Genomic DNA, 15,995 nt, shown 5'->3' with positions numbered 1-15,995 from the left:
GAACTGTGATTCATAATACTGGGCTCTTATCGGCATCACCTGTGCAGTTTGTTTTCTTATTAAAAGCTCTTATTCCTGGGAGCACGTTATTATTTTCCCAGAATCTCAGTGTGTTTCTTTGTCTCCTGCACCCCTTGTTCCCTGAAGAGAGTGTCACATCTTCACGGTTGTGGGCAGAGTGAAAAACCTTGGGAATGCACACTCCAAAGAGCACAAAAAGTAAAATACCTGGAAAAATCTTTTTAAGTGCACTTTGTTGCATGAAGTTGTGAGCGTAGAAATAACTGTGTAGCTGTCGTACAGAATTATGGTGCAGATCCACGCTTGAAAATGGACTGTGGGTGGCACAGCACCAAGGACAGGTTTAAACCTTGTTTTCACAGGTGAAATTCCTGCTTTCATAACGTCCTATCTCGGCTTGTCTTAGGGTCTGCAGTGACTCGGTGTATGTCCTAGAGAGATGCCAGAGATGCTTTACCAGTCTCATGACTGACCTCATGTGTTACTTCATCCCCAGGTGATCTCTTATTCATGCCAGGAAATCTGTGTTATTGAGCAGAGAATGAATCCATCAGTGCTGTCACTTGTCGTTTCATCAGAAAGCACCTTGTCTGCGGCGAGCCCAGCAACATCTGCCAGGGCAGCGTTAGCACATCCCCTAAACACTCTGCGTGTGTCTACAACACCGCAGTCGGCGGGGAGTGAAGCCTCCAGAAAATCCGCATCTGGCAATTCCCTGACAAGGAGCGCAGGAGAGAAAGGACACTCAGGGAAATAACTGCACAATATACATGATCTCTGCTGGCCTAACCAGCTGTGTGTTGCTGCTGCAGTCGTATTGCTGCTACTTCTCCCCACCCCGGTGCCTTATTTTATCATGAAATATCTTTTTTCCCCTCCACAAATCTTCAGTTTCTAGCACTGCACGAGTGTGTGAGTATCTCAGCCTTCTGCTCAAATTAAGAACATAAATAGTTATGTAGATCAACTGGTTGCAGATAGAGTGTGCTTCAGGTTAAGTTTCTATAATTGCTGGAGTTGAAAGGCAAAGGAAAAAAACCTCCTGGTGTTTGTTTTGTCTTTAATCATGCCTTTACAAAGTCAGTTTTGTGACTCCCTGGGGTTTAGCTGGATATTTTTGCATATCTAATAGAGGCGGTGTTGCCTTCCCCCTTCCCTCTGCATTATTTGTCTATTCCTTTGTGTCGGGTCCAGCCTAAGTTGTGAACGTTCTCTGGGCTATGGTGATAATTATATTTATTCCTCTGAGACGGCTTTCATTGGGTTTGCAAACGAGACAGGGCCTCTGAGATGCTGCTGTCTTTGGCCCTCCGATAGCTTTTGAACCATTGGCAAATTTCAAACACATTTCTCCTGAGTGTGTCAGTCTCAAAGGGAACTCAAAGCAAACGTTATTTTCATTACACAAAAGAGACTGGCAGAATCTTATATTTCTATAGGCTATATTTTATATATATATTTCTATAGGCTTTTTAGAGACTCTATTAATCCAGGTTCTGGGGGCTGCGCTGTAAGGTCACCCTTATTAAAACCAGGATCTGTGTGGAAGTCATCGCAAATGTCCCAAGAACAGGAAAAGCTGCTTTGTGAGCCTGCACCTCACTAAACAACAGTGCCTAAACCTCAATCCATTTCCACAGGAAATGCAGTTCTCTGGTTCTGCTGCTCACAGAGTGACCCGAGTGTTCATAGGCTTAAAATTTTAGCTTATATCTTTACATGGTGTTTGTTTCACTGTTTAAGCAATAGAACTGACATCTATCACATTATTTCTTTTCCCCTGCCCTGAGAAAGGAGCATCTGAGGACTGGGAGTGGTGTAATTGCTGCCATGTTTCAGCTAAAGAAGGAGATGTCAGAGAAACACACCTTGTGTCTGGCATTTTGGAAAGTGCTGAACACACTGATCTGTTCCTGAAGACAGCGATGCTTCAGGGGTGCATGATTCAAGTTAACTTAATGACTGAGGCTCTTCTACATCTAAATGAGCGGGTACAGCGTCCCCTCTGGGATTAGCACAGATGACCTCATGTCTGGAGGAGCACAGTGCACCTTGTTCGTCTGCTTCCAGCAGGAACAAATGCACTCTCGGGATATTTTGAGATTTGATTTTCAGTGGTGCTCTGTACTGAGCATCTGCATTTAAGAAAAAGATGTGCAGAGCCTCACATGTCCAGTTTTCAAGGGATCAGAGGAGTCGCAGTTTCCTGCATGAGAAAGGTTCTGGGTATAAAAACATGTAGATTTAAATACTCTGTTCCTTCTAAATGTGCATCTAAACCAATGAGGTATCTCTCTGAAGAATGCTGGCACCTCGTTTACTCAGCCATCGCCTTCACCACATTTCAGGAAACTCTGAGGGTAGACAAAGAGCCTCTTGCGGTGTGGATTGGGAAGGGACCTGCACCCTTCCCCCCCACCACCCCGCTAGCCTTGCAGCACAAGGACAGTCATTGCTCTTCTCTGTCAAAAGCTCTAATTCCTAATTTAGGAGGTAATTCTAGTGCAAATTAGTGCGCCTTGCAGATAGAATTAGAGTCTGTGTGATGATTTGGAAAATACAATCAATTTACTCCCATTGTTTGTACATGTCAGATCTCTCCAATAATGAAGAATTTACTCCTCGTGCATGAATACAAACAATGAGCTATTAGCTGTGCGAGATGAGAGCGCCTGTCAGAAACAACCATCCCAAAATGTGATGTGCTACATCTGAACACCAGCGAGGAGACGTGTTCTGTGCCGTAGGTTTTCAGGCGGCAAATCCTGCCATGTGCAGAGGCTGCAGGTTTGAAGCACTGAGCGGGTGAGGAGGGTGACTCCTCCAAGTGAGGGGATGAAATCCTACTCCTCTGCCCAAAATTATATGGGAGGAGAGTAAAGGGAAGGTTCAATCCTGCTGCTACAGCAGGGGAAGAGAATCTCGTGCTGGGTTCTGCCTCAGAAAGGGGGTGATCTCCTCCCCCTGCCACAATTTGGCTGGGGTGGCCCCGTTACCCAGCCAAGGGCTTGTCCCCACTCCTGTGCTCCCCAAAGACTTGCTCTGCCTCTGGAGCGTGTAAACAGAGCCACTGTGCAACAGCTTTGGAAGTCCCTTTTGGGACTCTGCTGATGCGGCCGTTATTAATAGCATGGGGGTGTGTGGTTTCTCTGTCGCAGTAATACATTTTTTGAGGTTTTGCCCTGTGTGGAAGGCAGACAGGACCTTCAGCTGGTCCAGAGAGCTACGGATGATTTCTCAATATGGTGATTTACATCAGCAGAGAGCGTGGCCAGTGCTCTTACCTCTTTTAGAGCTCTTACAGACTATCCTTTTGTTCCACATCCAGGGCTCGTTAGAGGGTAAATGAAGAGTGACTGTTGATCTAATCCTTAATTTCTGGTCTTTTCATGGTCTGATCTAAACAGCTTTTTAGGAAGCAAACAATATGCATATTTCATGAAATTCATTTCAATATCTGTTTAATTGTGAACGCTCTCTGCGAGGCTATGAGATGCTTACTGCTCCTCGTGAACCATTTGAGCTAACAAACAGGGAAACTGAGAAACTGATAACAAATTCCTGAATATGAAGCCTTCTTCTGTCTCCTGCTCCTCTCCCTCTTCCCTCAGAAACTCACTCTTTTGCCTGGGATCCAGGAGCAAAAGTCTGGCATTCAGACCACCTAATTTCTTTCCAGCCCAGATTCAGGTCTGACTTTTGGCTTTAGGCTTTTTCTAGCCCCCCTTTTGTCTGATACTTCCCCATATTTTCTGCACTTTCAGAGGTAGGAGGAGAAGTAGGTCATGTAAAACCTCATTCTTGTAGCGTAGTACTGAACTGCTTGCTGCCTGCAACCTGGATTACCTGCTGTTGTTTCCAAAGGGGCTGCTGGGCAGGTCAGTTCTTCTTTAAGACAAATGACAGGGGAGAAAAAAAGAAAAGATCTGTGGTCTCAGTGTCTCTCAGAAGTCCCAGGCAGTTCCTATGCAAACTTCCTCAATGTTGGTAATATGGCAGCTTGTAAAATGTGCTCAACTTTAGAGACACAGCTGAGGAATGCCAGAGAAAGGCTGTTCCCAGGAAAAGGTTCCCTTTAATCCCCGTGATTCCTACTGGAAAAGGTGGCAGCTCTAGCAGGGGCCCATGCTGCTTCTGGTGCTGGAGGCCAGCACGCAGAGATCACCTCTTTGCTGAGTCCAGGTAGGAGATTCTTGTGGCTGTAAATTACTTAGGCATGCAGATGTTTAAGCATATGTATCCTATCGCTGGGGGCAGCCTTAATGCTGTGGGAAATGTATGAGATGGTAAAACCTACATTATCTGGGATTTAGGATGTTTGCTTTGCAGAACAAGGGATTAGAGAATAGAAAGCTGAAATGACCATCTGTCTGCAGAAAAAGGATCCTGTGAATTAAAATTTCCATGGCCATTTTCCCTAATCTGCTTGACTTTATTTGATATCTTCTGTCAAAGCTGATGTCCCTGTGCCCCAAACAGTAACATAGTTAATTTTCCCTGGAAGGAACTTTTCTTCTACTTACATCTTTCTACGAGGACTTGCAAGGTATCTGTAGAAAGCATTTACTTATCTGTTGCTCTTGGAGTTTCCCATCGTTTGCAGCCCTATATAATCTCAGTGCTTCCAGCACCTTCTGACTCCAAAAAATGACAGCTGTGAGCATGCACCTGGTTTTTGTGTTGCTTCTGCATCGAGTATTGAAATGCAGCTGCCTCTGGGGTGGAGTGACTCATGCTGTTGAACCATATCGCTGCACAATAGTTCAGATCAGGAAGTAAGCACTAATACTGTGTGCTTATACACCAGCGTTGTCAATTTTTGCAACGTGACTGTGGATCTAATGGTATTTGATGTTCCTCTGTAGAGCCCCTGTTCCTGGAAACATAGGAACCTTGAGGTTTTGTTTTTAAATAAGCTTCTAGGCCTTGTGGCTGCAGTGTGTTAAAAGTGTGCTAAAAGTGTAGCCTGCAGACTCACAATCCACAAACCTGAAGGCCTCAAGCTTATTAATTTTAAATCTCAGTATTTTTAAGAGCAAATTATATTTCCCTTAAAGTAGCAGGTTCTGTGGTGCACTGTGAAATGCAGAGGCCTCTGCTCACCTAACATCACTGGGACAGAGATGCTCAGAGTCCATTCAGTAAATAAAGTTATCTTCTTTGTTTTAAGGCCTTTCCTTGCTCTCATTCTTTGGTGGATGGAGTTCTGAAGACACAGCCTGCCTGTGGGAGCTTGTTTCTGGGTATCTTCAGCCGGACAAAGCGGTTGCTGAGCACTAATCAGCGCTGCAGTTGTGCTGCTATTAGCAGGCACTCTCCAGAGGCTCACAGGAGTCTTCAGAGTGAAACACACAAAATAGATTGGGGTTCTCACCCTTGTGGCATAGGAGTTGGAGATCTTTTGGCTGTACTGCGTGTTTTCCTTTTCCTTTTCTTTTCTTTTTTTTTTTAAACTCAAGCACGGACCAGCACCACCACTTAGCATTTCCTTGTTTACAGCAAGGTGAGTCGTATTTACAGTGCTGGGGAATTTGTCAGGAGCTGCATTCTGCTCGTCATCTGTTTCTTCCCCATTTCAGAAAGCAATTAGCGGGCGGAGCATGTGAATAACAAAATGTGCTGGAAGGGGCTGTTCACCCAACTTGAGCGAAGCGGCTGCCTGTCAGATGCTGCGAGCAACTGACAGCTCTGACACCAGCGTACATCCCAGGTCCTTTAAACAGAGATGTCCTGGGCTGGCAAATCAGCAGAGGAGACACAGAGCCACGTGAAATAGCCACTGGACCGTAGGGTGCTTGAGGAGGCTCTCCTGGGGCAAATTGTGGCAATTAGGGGCATACAGCATAGAGCCTACAAATATAAATTAATATTTTACTTCAGTTGCATGGGACTTTGCACTGCCTTTGGAGTTATCATACTGAGTTTGGATCCTGAGTTCAATCAGGAAAGTGTGAAGCAGAGGGATTTTAGTCTGCTTTAAGTGCAAATGTCTGTGCAAACTTAAACATGGAGCTGCCACAGACTTTTCCATTATTCATACATTAGATGTCTTGCTCTACGTATGAACTTGGTATCTCCAAACCTCAGCCTCCAAAATTCCAAAATCTTTTCCTTCCCTCACAGATTTCTTGTGACACCCTTCAAGTGAGCAGCTCACCTGAAAAGCAGGCTCATTTCATAAAGCTTTGCATCCATCCAGCGTACTATAAAATAATAATCGTACCATTTAGAATATGAAACCCGTCAGTATCGCCCGAGGGTAGATGCACCCTTGAAAGGAAAAGTTAAAAGTGTTTGTTCAGAGCAAGAAGGCGGCAGAAAGGATGGAGCTGAATGCAGACAACAGCTCCTGAGCATGATGCTTTCTGACGGGCAGTGGCTGCTCCCTCCATCAACCAGTACCTGTGGGAGTCCATCAGGCTTCCCACCTGCGGCCATGGTGTGAGGGTGAGCCAGGGTTTGCTGTAGGGGCAGTGCTGGGAACAACCTCAGCACAAGCTGGCTCATGTGTGAAACTCTGTGAGCAGATCCAGAGCTTGGTCTCAGGAAGGATGTGGACTGAAAAGCAGCCTTCCCAGGAGTGGCTGTGGAGAGAAGCCCTCGTTCAGTTAATCCAGATGTGTTTGTGGCAGTAGTTCCCTAGTGGGAAAAGGCACTGTGCATCATACAGATTAGAAACTATTGTTTTCGCAGGGCTGTTTCCCAGTGGAGCACTGCACTTGCTCCTTTCATTGCAATGGAAAAATGTTATTTCTGTCCTGTCTGTTTGTTTCTCAGCTGCTGGTGCAGAATGCTTGCACGTATCAGACCTATTCAGGGCAATATTTAATTTACCTGAATGGACGTGAGCTGCTGAGCCGTCGCAAGCAACAAAAACATAGCATGGTCTTGATGGTGCAGCTTGCAGACCTGAAGTGAGGCTTTGTTACCAACCAAGCCTCTGAGTCCTGCTGGTTTGATTCTTTGTCCTATGCTGCCATTGCACAGCTGCACTTGTTGGAACAGAGATGGGAGGAGAAACTGGGTCAGCATCAAACATGGTGTTAAACTGGGTATTTGCAGACCCAAGGCTTTTTAGTTCTAGGGACACTTTGGGCCGGTTTGAAAACATCCTCTGTGCAAGTGGAGCCCTGTGGCCCAAAGAAGAGGCCAGATCCCAGTCCCTTCTCTGCCGTCATTCCTGTGTGAGAGAAGCACTGCAGCAGCTGTGCAAAGGGCTTTGAGATTCAGCAACAAAGTGGTTATTTAGAAGTGAGATGTTGGTTGTTTTTATAATAGTGCATTCCTTTGAAATGAGGGGCTCGGCTCCTTGGCAGAGGATGCTGCTGGACGTGAATGCCACGCACAGCCCGCACGTCCACGGACACCAGGGTCAGAAATGCTCTGTGTGGCCCAACTTGCAAAGCTCAGATCTGTATTCCTGCAGGAAGAGTGCACGTTTGCACATCTGTGGTTCAGTCCAAATGCTGCACCTTTTCCTGATGGTGCCTATGTCATCAGTGTATGCCGTGAGTAAGATCTCAGTGCTCCTGCAAGCGCTGTAGTCCTCTAGGTTTCAATCAGGGCTTGAGCTGGTTTCTTCCTAAAAGGACTAGGGCAGCCCCTCACCTGGAGCGTGGTCTGTGCACAGCTGAAGCAAGACTTTAGCTCACTTTTGGCAGGTCTGCTTTAGGAGATTTGTTTCTCTCTTTCTAGGTGGGAATGAGTAGCTGGGAGACAAGGAGGAAAGGAGCGTGAATAACGAGTTAATGTTTAATTTCTGTTTATGAAAAAGGCTTTTTGATAAGCTGGTAGCCATTTAAACAGCACTCAATAAAATACAGTCTATCAGAAAAGCCAGTTCAATTCCGTGCCATACATGGATTTGCAATATCTGAGATGGATGAGATTTCTCCTCTGCTTTCACAAGAAACAATTTATTTACAGGGTGAGGCTGTCAGACCTGCATGAACACTGCCAAACCTGGCAGGTCTGCAGAATAAGCTTCTGCTTGCTTTATATTTCTAGCTTCTTCCTTCAGCCAACGTGGCCCTGCTTGAGCCACGGGCTTTGTTCTGAGAAGTATCAGGCGGCCGAAAGACAAGCCCTGTTCTCGCCTGCCAGCTCGTCCTGACTTGGAGCTGCATGTGTTTGGCAGTGTGCTGCGTGGGATGGCTTGGAGCAGAAATGAGGACTGCAGAGGTGTTGCTGCTTGAACCTCCATGGAGAATCAACGCCTGATTCCTCTCTTTAGCTGGGAATTAGCTTGGGGAGTGACTCACTCTGCTGTCCAGGCAGCTAATGCTGCCTGCAGGATTATCCTGGCCGCCGCAGCTTGGACTCCCCGCTCACATTGTTCCAGCCACTAGAATGAGGGACACTTGGCCTCATTTAAAACGTGTAATTGTAGTTGGTTTTTCTTCACTGCTTGCTAAGCTAATGAGGTTATCAAAGAGGGAGGTGGGAGCATCCACTGGGAAAAGGCAGAGATCTTTCATGGTGTTGCCAGAACGCCAGAACTCAACCTGGTCTAGCTTGTGGTGTCGTTTTTTACCAGGAGAGATCAAACACCATGAGCTTTGCATCTACTGTCTGTACGAGATTAATGTTTCTGTTCACTGGAGCCTAGGGCTTAGAAATAATGACCTGATGAGAGGCACACCAACATAGTGCATGGAAAGGTCATGATGACAATTACAGGAGAGTAATAAAAGCAATTAAATATTCACAGCAGCTTATTCCTTTGTAAAGGTGCAGATATCCCATTTTAGAGTGGAGCAGAGGTCATGCTATAGAAAGGTGATGAACATATTTGATGTGGCAGGTGATGGATTCCCTGACTTGAGGAGGGTGAGCGTCCTTATCTGTATTCAGAGCGGCGCAGGAGCAGGAGTCAGCATGGATTATGAAGAAGCCTTCTACTCCACCTGCTCTGAAGGCTGCGAGGCATGAAGCTGCGGGACCTCTTCGTGCTGTGAAGGGGAAGTGAGCATCTGTGCCAAATCCCCGTGGTGGTACCAGTCCTCCAGGGAGAGAGAGCGGCAGCAGCGTGCTGGAGCTTTCAGCATCCTTACTGCAAAGATGCACATCCTCTGTGGCTTCGACATCTAATTCTGCTGTGGCAATGCCTCTCCATTCCTGGGCTGAATCTGGTGGGTTAAGACCATTCCTAACACCAGAGGCTTTACCTGCCACGCTGCAGGCTCATTCCTTCATCTCTGCCAAAGAGTTTGTAGCCTGCATCCTCTACCGTGCAAAGGCAACATTTTGCTGCCAAGGTGATGGTGTAACTGAGATTTAAGGCCTGTGTGTGTTTGAAATGGAAGTAGAAACACAGTCATCCTCAATCTGGGGTTTTGGTATGATTCACAAGGGGACTTCTGGGCCTTGAAAAGAAAACACGAACCCCATGCCAACAGATAAATGTTGCAGTGCTTACTGGTGCACTGTTTTCAGTGCCGGAGTGGTACCACAGCACTGGGTGGGTGTGTATGGGATGCGTATCCCATCAGCTTTCTCAGTGGCCATGCTGTTGCTGCTGAAATGGGTGAGGAAGCAGGCTCGGAGTCAAGTGCCTTGCACAGGATCATTTGGAGTCAGCGGCAGAGCTGGAAATAGGACCCTGGTGCCTTAGCTCTCAATCCTCTGCTAATCACAGCACCGGAGGGGAAATGAAAGCCTTCTCCAATCTTCTTCTGCTAGGGGCTGGGAAGCACATCTCCTCCCTCTTGCAGCAGCTGGAGCAGAGGTGGAGATGGAGAAACTCCTCCCGCTGCTCATCTAGGCTGCCGTGGGGATATGGGCTTCTTTTGCTGAATTGGGAGGACTGCAATCTCCACTATTAACCCTGGACTGCATTTCTTTCTCTGATGCTATCAGAAAGCAGCGCGGTCCGCTCCCTTTTTGTTGTCAGTGGTCGTGGGTTTTTTTGTTTAACAGCAATTTCGCCTTTGTTGCCAAAGCTGCCAGTAGGGATGGGCCGAGTGAGGAAGTGTAATTAAAGTTTGCTCAGACAAAGGCGTTTGGTGACGAGATGCAGTGTTGCTGAATCCACAAGGGGCACAATTAACTGATAAGAGTAAACTAATTGTTATTCATATTAAATTAGGGCACAGGTGATTTGGAAAATCTATAGACACTCCCATATGCTTTGCGATTTTGCATTGCAGATTATGGTTTTATAAGGCCCTTCTGGGATTCAGATTATAGAAGCAAAGAGTGGAGCTGTATCTAAACTGAACATACTCTTTCCTGATTAACTACATGATAAAAACATAAATGTGCACATCAGAGGATTTATCACTGTGTTTGCATACTAATTTTTCTTTTCCAGGCATGAACATAGCAGTTTTTTAGAGATCCAAGTGATTCTGTTCAGTGGCAGCTGGGTAAACCCAGACAAGGTGATGTGATTCCCATGTTGCCACATAATAGTTTTGAGATGGAGGTTAATAGCAGGGAACGGGCATAGGGCAGGGACATGACTGCCTCAGGAGTGCTAGGAGATGCTGAGATATTTGCTATTATCTCTTTTGTGCTGTGCTGTCATGGTCTGTGAATATCTGTAGGCAAGAGGCAGCAGGGCCTTGCTCAGCCTGGGAGGAAGAGGTGAGGCTGCAAAGAGATGTAGTTTGCCTGCACGCTGCAGGCTGCTTCAGCTTTTGGAGCAACCCTGCATCAGGCTCTGCTGGTTTAAAAGAGCTCTGAAATGAATATTTATAAACAAGACATGAAAAAAAAAGTCTAAATTGCTTGTGTGATCTTGGGACATGTGAGATATTATGATTATGCGCCTCTACGTCTCGCTTTATCAGTTCATTGTGTTGCAATCCCAGAGTGTCACAAGCTCTTGTTGGAGGAGGTTTTCTCTTGGTGAGATGCAAAGCTGCCTGGCGAAGCGGTGGTAGAAAATGTGGGGACAACAGAGCAGGAAATGGGGCAGAGCATGGGTCAACAGCACGGCTGAAGTATTAAGGCAGAAAGAAATGCAGGCTTTTGGCTTAAACTTGCTGGTGAATCTCCTGAGCCCCTAAAACCAAAAAGGACCTGTGACTTATGTCATCTGGAAGTCCCCATTTGAGGTTGTCTTACTTAACACGTCAAGACAACCCCACAATTTCAGCGGTACATAAGTTTTCTTGGTTCCTCTCCTCTCTTCTGGTCTCAAGCTGCGGTAGCCAGAGCAAAGAGGAGAGTTTCTGACCGGTACGATGGGTGCGTGGTGGGCTGGGTGGAGGGGTTGGAGGCAGAGCTCAATTACAGCGCCATGCGGAGAGAGCTGGATGGCTGCTTATGTTTGTTTGCTAAGAGGGTGCTTCCCAATAAATTAAAATCCCTCAGAGAACAGTTTGGACGTACGTGATTTAGCACCGTCTGGGTTGCGCTGGTCTCTGAACAATCTCTGCCTTGGATCCTGGCCAGGATAACGATTGGAGCAATGCTGGAGCTGGACAGGGAGCCCTGGGGTTATTGAATCACTCCTGCCAACTCCCAGCAATGTGCTAAACCATTTCCTTTTAGGTGCTCCCCTGAGTTAGGTTTACCTACAATGGGTCTTTAGCCCGTGAAGAGTTTCTTGCAAGATGTAAAGACGCATCACTGTCCAAGGGGAGCTCCGTGCAAAGCATGGATCTCCTTTTCTGGGCTCTGAACTGATGCAGGCTCTGCCTTTCTCAGCAGTGCAGAGAAGAGGGGTCTTGCGTTAGGCTGAGATATCTTTGCTGGAGGAAATCCCAGTGGTGAAATGCCAGGCTAAGGCTTAACTTGTTTGCAGATTTGAAGGGGAGAGCACCACCTGCTGATGCATCAACATGGCTTTTCCTTTGGTCTCCCCAATGCTTGCTCACACCCTAAATGTGTATTGCGTGTATCTGTGGAGCATCCTGAGCGCATGCTGAATCCAGGCATCAGGGTGTGTAAATGCTTGTAAAGAGCCTTGGTGGGGTGAAACAGCTCCTGACAGGCAGTGCTGCCAGGGAAGAGAGCGTCTCCAGGTCTTGGCTTCAAGATAAAGATGGTCCGTACACAAGGAATGAAGCCCCTCCAAAGGTCCTCTTGGATGTTCATCATATCAGGTGTCTGTCATCCAAAGCCTGCTCTTGCAACCAGCCTTGAGTTGAGCTGAGTGATGGGGAAGCATCTCTGATAGCTTGTGTAGGTGAAGCCCATGAGATAGACTCTTTTGAGTGGAGCATAAGGAGATTTTGGATGGGATGACCGCTTTTATTGTTGCTTGCTGTACCTTTACCAGAAGAAAAAGAAACCTTGGCTGTAGAGTAGATGTGTCACAGAATTATCCACCAGTTTCCCCCCTACTGAAGCCCAGCAGACTAAGAGGCTGGTAATTGCTCGCTGTAGCACAGCAACAAGGGCAATAGCAGCATGTGCTGGGAACGGTCTGTGCAAATAGCAGAACAGCTGTAGCACAGCAACAAGGGCAATAGCAGCACGTGCTGGGAACGGTCTGTGCAAATAGCAGAATGTGTTGCTGCACTCCAGAAGAAGCTTATGCTGTGCTTGAAAACCTGTTGGCCTCCGTTAGGCCCTTCGAGAGGAATAACCGGGCTAGCAGGTGCTTGCTGGAGGATCTTTTGCACATGTCAAGCAAAGCAGAAGCAAGGATCCGTTTCAGAGCATGGGATGGCCAGTGGTGCTTAAAGAGAGCATTGTAAATAACTTGAGGCGTGTTGTTGCCTGGAGAGTTCACACGAGTGGTGGGTTTGATCAGTGATGAGCAGCTCCTGCTCAGCCCTCCTGTGGGAGGAAGGGGAATTGTGTCAGGTTGGCAAAGGAGCCAAACTTGGAGGGTTTTTTTTCTCCATGGCCTCTTCCAGAGCCTGAGGTCTTTCTCATCTGCATGATATCTATCTGTAGATAGTTGTATCTCAGGTCTGGCACCACAAGGCAGCAATAATCCAGAGTCCAGCCTATGGGCTGGGGAGACTCCCAGAAAGCCTGAGGCAAGGTAGTTCAGGCTGCCTGAGGCCTGAAAACAAGACAGTGCTGCTGGAAGGAGTGAAGCTGTGACTGGGGTAGCAAGGGAGGCAGGAAAAAGTGGACCACATCAGCCCTTGGGTTGCTCCAGCTGCTACGCTGCCTCCTCCAGCGCCCAGCACTGTGCTTGTCCATGCACCGCTGCAACATAAAATGCTATTTGCTGAATATTTGCCCCCGCGCTCTTCCCTTTGCCTTGGCTAATGAGGTTACTGTTCAGCCGGAGAGAGGAATCCACTCGTGGTTGTGCCTGGCTGCAGCGCGGTTCCAAGCAGAGATCCTCCTGACAGTGCCAGATGGCGAGCTGCAAGCGCGGGGAAGAGGGGGAAAGGGAGCCGCAGCTCTGCTCCCTCCAGGGAAAGAAGCCTGGTGGGAGCGTGTCTGCCCCGGCGCTGCTAAATGGCTTTGGGGTCTGGAAGGGGGAGGCAGAGCACGGTCAAGGAGTGGGCCAGGATGGCTGGGGCGGGCAGAGGGTAACAGGCTGTGAGCATCGAGTTTAGGTCTTCTTGTGCTGCCAGTCCTGTGGTAATAAACCTTACATAAACCTAGCCAGAAGCACAGCATTAATATTTAAAAAAAATGACATTTAAGGTATTGAATATACGCTAGGTTCTCCGGTAGAATACCTATGAGTGTGTGTGCGTGCACACGCTTGGGGCTTTGTTTTCCTTTTATAGTGGATTGTTGTGTGTATGTATTTTACTCGGGATATTTTGTGCTATAATAAGAAGGGGGAGGGACTGGGAAAATACTGCTCTGTTTACATACACTGCTGTCAACAGCGATGCTGCGTGTTGCAGATTCGCATCCTCTGTGAAGCGCTCTGGATTCCAGGCAAACAACACCCTTCCCCCTTTATCCCAAAATCCTTCGGGGGAATTGCCTGAGCCTCTCCTCCCATACACAGCCCTCTTGCTGGCAGGCTTGCCCTCTCCTGGAATTTGGCTCTGGTGAATGCGGCCCACTCCGTACCCAGCATGCAAACAAGCCGATATGCTAAGGTTCAAAGGGACAACCTTGGAAAATGTCAGAGCAGCGTCTCTGCACCATTGTTCTGCTGCTCTGATCATAAAAAGGAGCTCTGAGTGAGTCAGGCTGTAATTTTCGGGCAGGGGAGGGACGCAGCAGTGCCTCTCTGTATGTGTCTATGCCCCTCCTGAGCTTCTTTGACACTTTTCCCAGTGCCTTTCACCTTTGTGAGTCTTTGGAGGCACGGATGCAGGGCTGAGCCTGAAATGTTACTGCTCAACCATAATTTTTTATAAATCTCCGGTGCAGCACATCTCCTTTCCCTTCTCTCTGGGTTTTTATGTGTTTAGGTTTTGTGGCAGGAGCGTTTTTATGTCTCTTTTCCTTTGTTTTCCCCTCTCTCACCCAGCCCTGAAACAGTCAATGAACGTGCCCTTTCTTACCTCTTGATATAGGCCTCAAGGGACAGCTCCTTCCTATCCATCTCCTAAATGCCATAACAGCAGGTAGCCTGGGACGTGCTGGAAAAGCACTGGGTCTGAATCTGCCCTTTTGATATAAGTGGACATTATGCATTTTTAATAGACATAGAGTTCAGTTAAACCCTTAATACTAGCTGAATTGGCACAAAATACCCAGGCAAGTAGTTTTTGGAGCTGATCTCTCCCTAGGTACCTTGCAGAAAATGAGACCAAGGACAAAAAAAGGCCATGTTCCCTTTGATTGCAAGAACTGCCTTGTTTTGCAGAGGAGGTGGCTGAGCAGTAGCTAGCTCGGCTGTGCCATCTCTGGAGCTGTGCATGAAGGATTTTTGGGTTGGCAGTCCTTGTTCATCCACAGAGTAGATGCAGCACAAGAGGAGAGGCTGTTATAAGGCACTTTCCTTCAAGCATCACCCTCCATGGACAGTCCTTCAGCACTGGCCTGGAGGCATCTCCCTGGTCTCTCCAGTTTCCCAGGTACCCCTTGACATCCACAGGTTAAAACTGGAGTCTGAATGCTATGGGTTCAAAACAAAAAGCCTGGTGAAAATGGTGGGAGTCACTGGTGAAGATCACCGAGTTCACTCCCTGATGTGCACCTCAGCTCGCTGGGTACTGAAGCTTTTCACTGTAACTGGAATGTTGTGGTGTTTTTCTTTGTTGTTCCTTTTTTGATCAAGCATAAATAAGTCTGTCTATACCTACAGGTTACCATGGCACTGTAACCTTACCAGATCTGGAAGAGAGGGAGTAGCGAGGGAGTAGCTATAGCTGTGGATCTGTGCGTTGCCCACTGTGGAACGTGTAGAGGTGGTGGTATATGGAGGCAGTTGATCTCGGCAGGCAGCAGTGGCAGGACAGGTAACTCACCCCAACCTCAGGGCTGACTTTTGGCTCATGTTAAACTGTTCAGCTGCGAGCGTGGCATTCAGAGACATCTGTGCTGTGGTGTTCAGCCATCTCGGGAGAAATCTGGTGCTGAGCATGAGTCAGCCCTGCCTGGGTTAACTATTCAAGGGCAGCTTCTTCGCTCTGCTCCCTGGTCCCTTCAAGCCCAGTGTCCTCCATGTGGCCCCTATGAAGGAAGGGAGCATCCCCTAGGGTCTTGCTGTCTTTTTAGAGGTGACAGAAGGGTCCTGTCTGCCCACTGGGCTTGGTGCAATCGTCCCCAGATTAGGGACAGCCCATGTCACATGCAGAGCCACCTTCCCATGGGGAAAGCATGTTCCTGCTGTGCTTTGCCCAGTGGCAGAGCCTTTAATCAGCTGCAAAGGGTGGATGTGGGGGTACCCTGCGGTTTGGGTAGGGATGGCTGAGTGGGGCCATGAGTTGGTGCTAGATGGAGGAGAGTTGCTTGAGATCTAAGTGGACTCAGCTGAGGAGCCATCAGTCTGGGCATGGAGACATGCACGGCGGGGAGTGCTTCTGCTCAAGTGTTTGTGCAGAGCAGAGCAGAGCTCAGCCTGAGAGGATGGAGGGGAACCTTGCTGTCTCTCAGAGAGCTGCTGAGCCTCACCAGCAAGACCCTTCCCTCACGCCCAGCCCTTCCTA

The sequence above is a fragment of the Mesitornis unicolor genome, unplaced genomic scaffold, assembly GCF_000695765.1.
Source record: "Mesitornis unicolor isolate BGI_N332 unplaced genomic scaffold, ASM69576v1 scaffold959, whole genome shotgun sequence".
Classification (NCBI taxonomy): Eukaryota; Metazoa; Chordata; class Aves; order Mesitornithiformes; family Mesitornithidae; genus Mesitornis; species Mesitornis unicolor.
Note: the sequence above shows the minus strand (reverse complement) of the source record.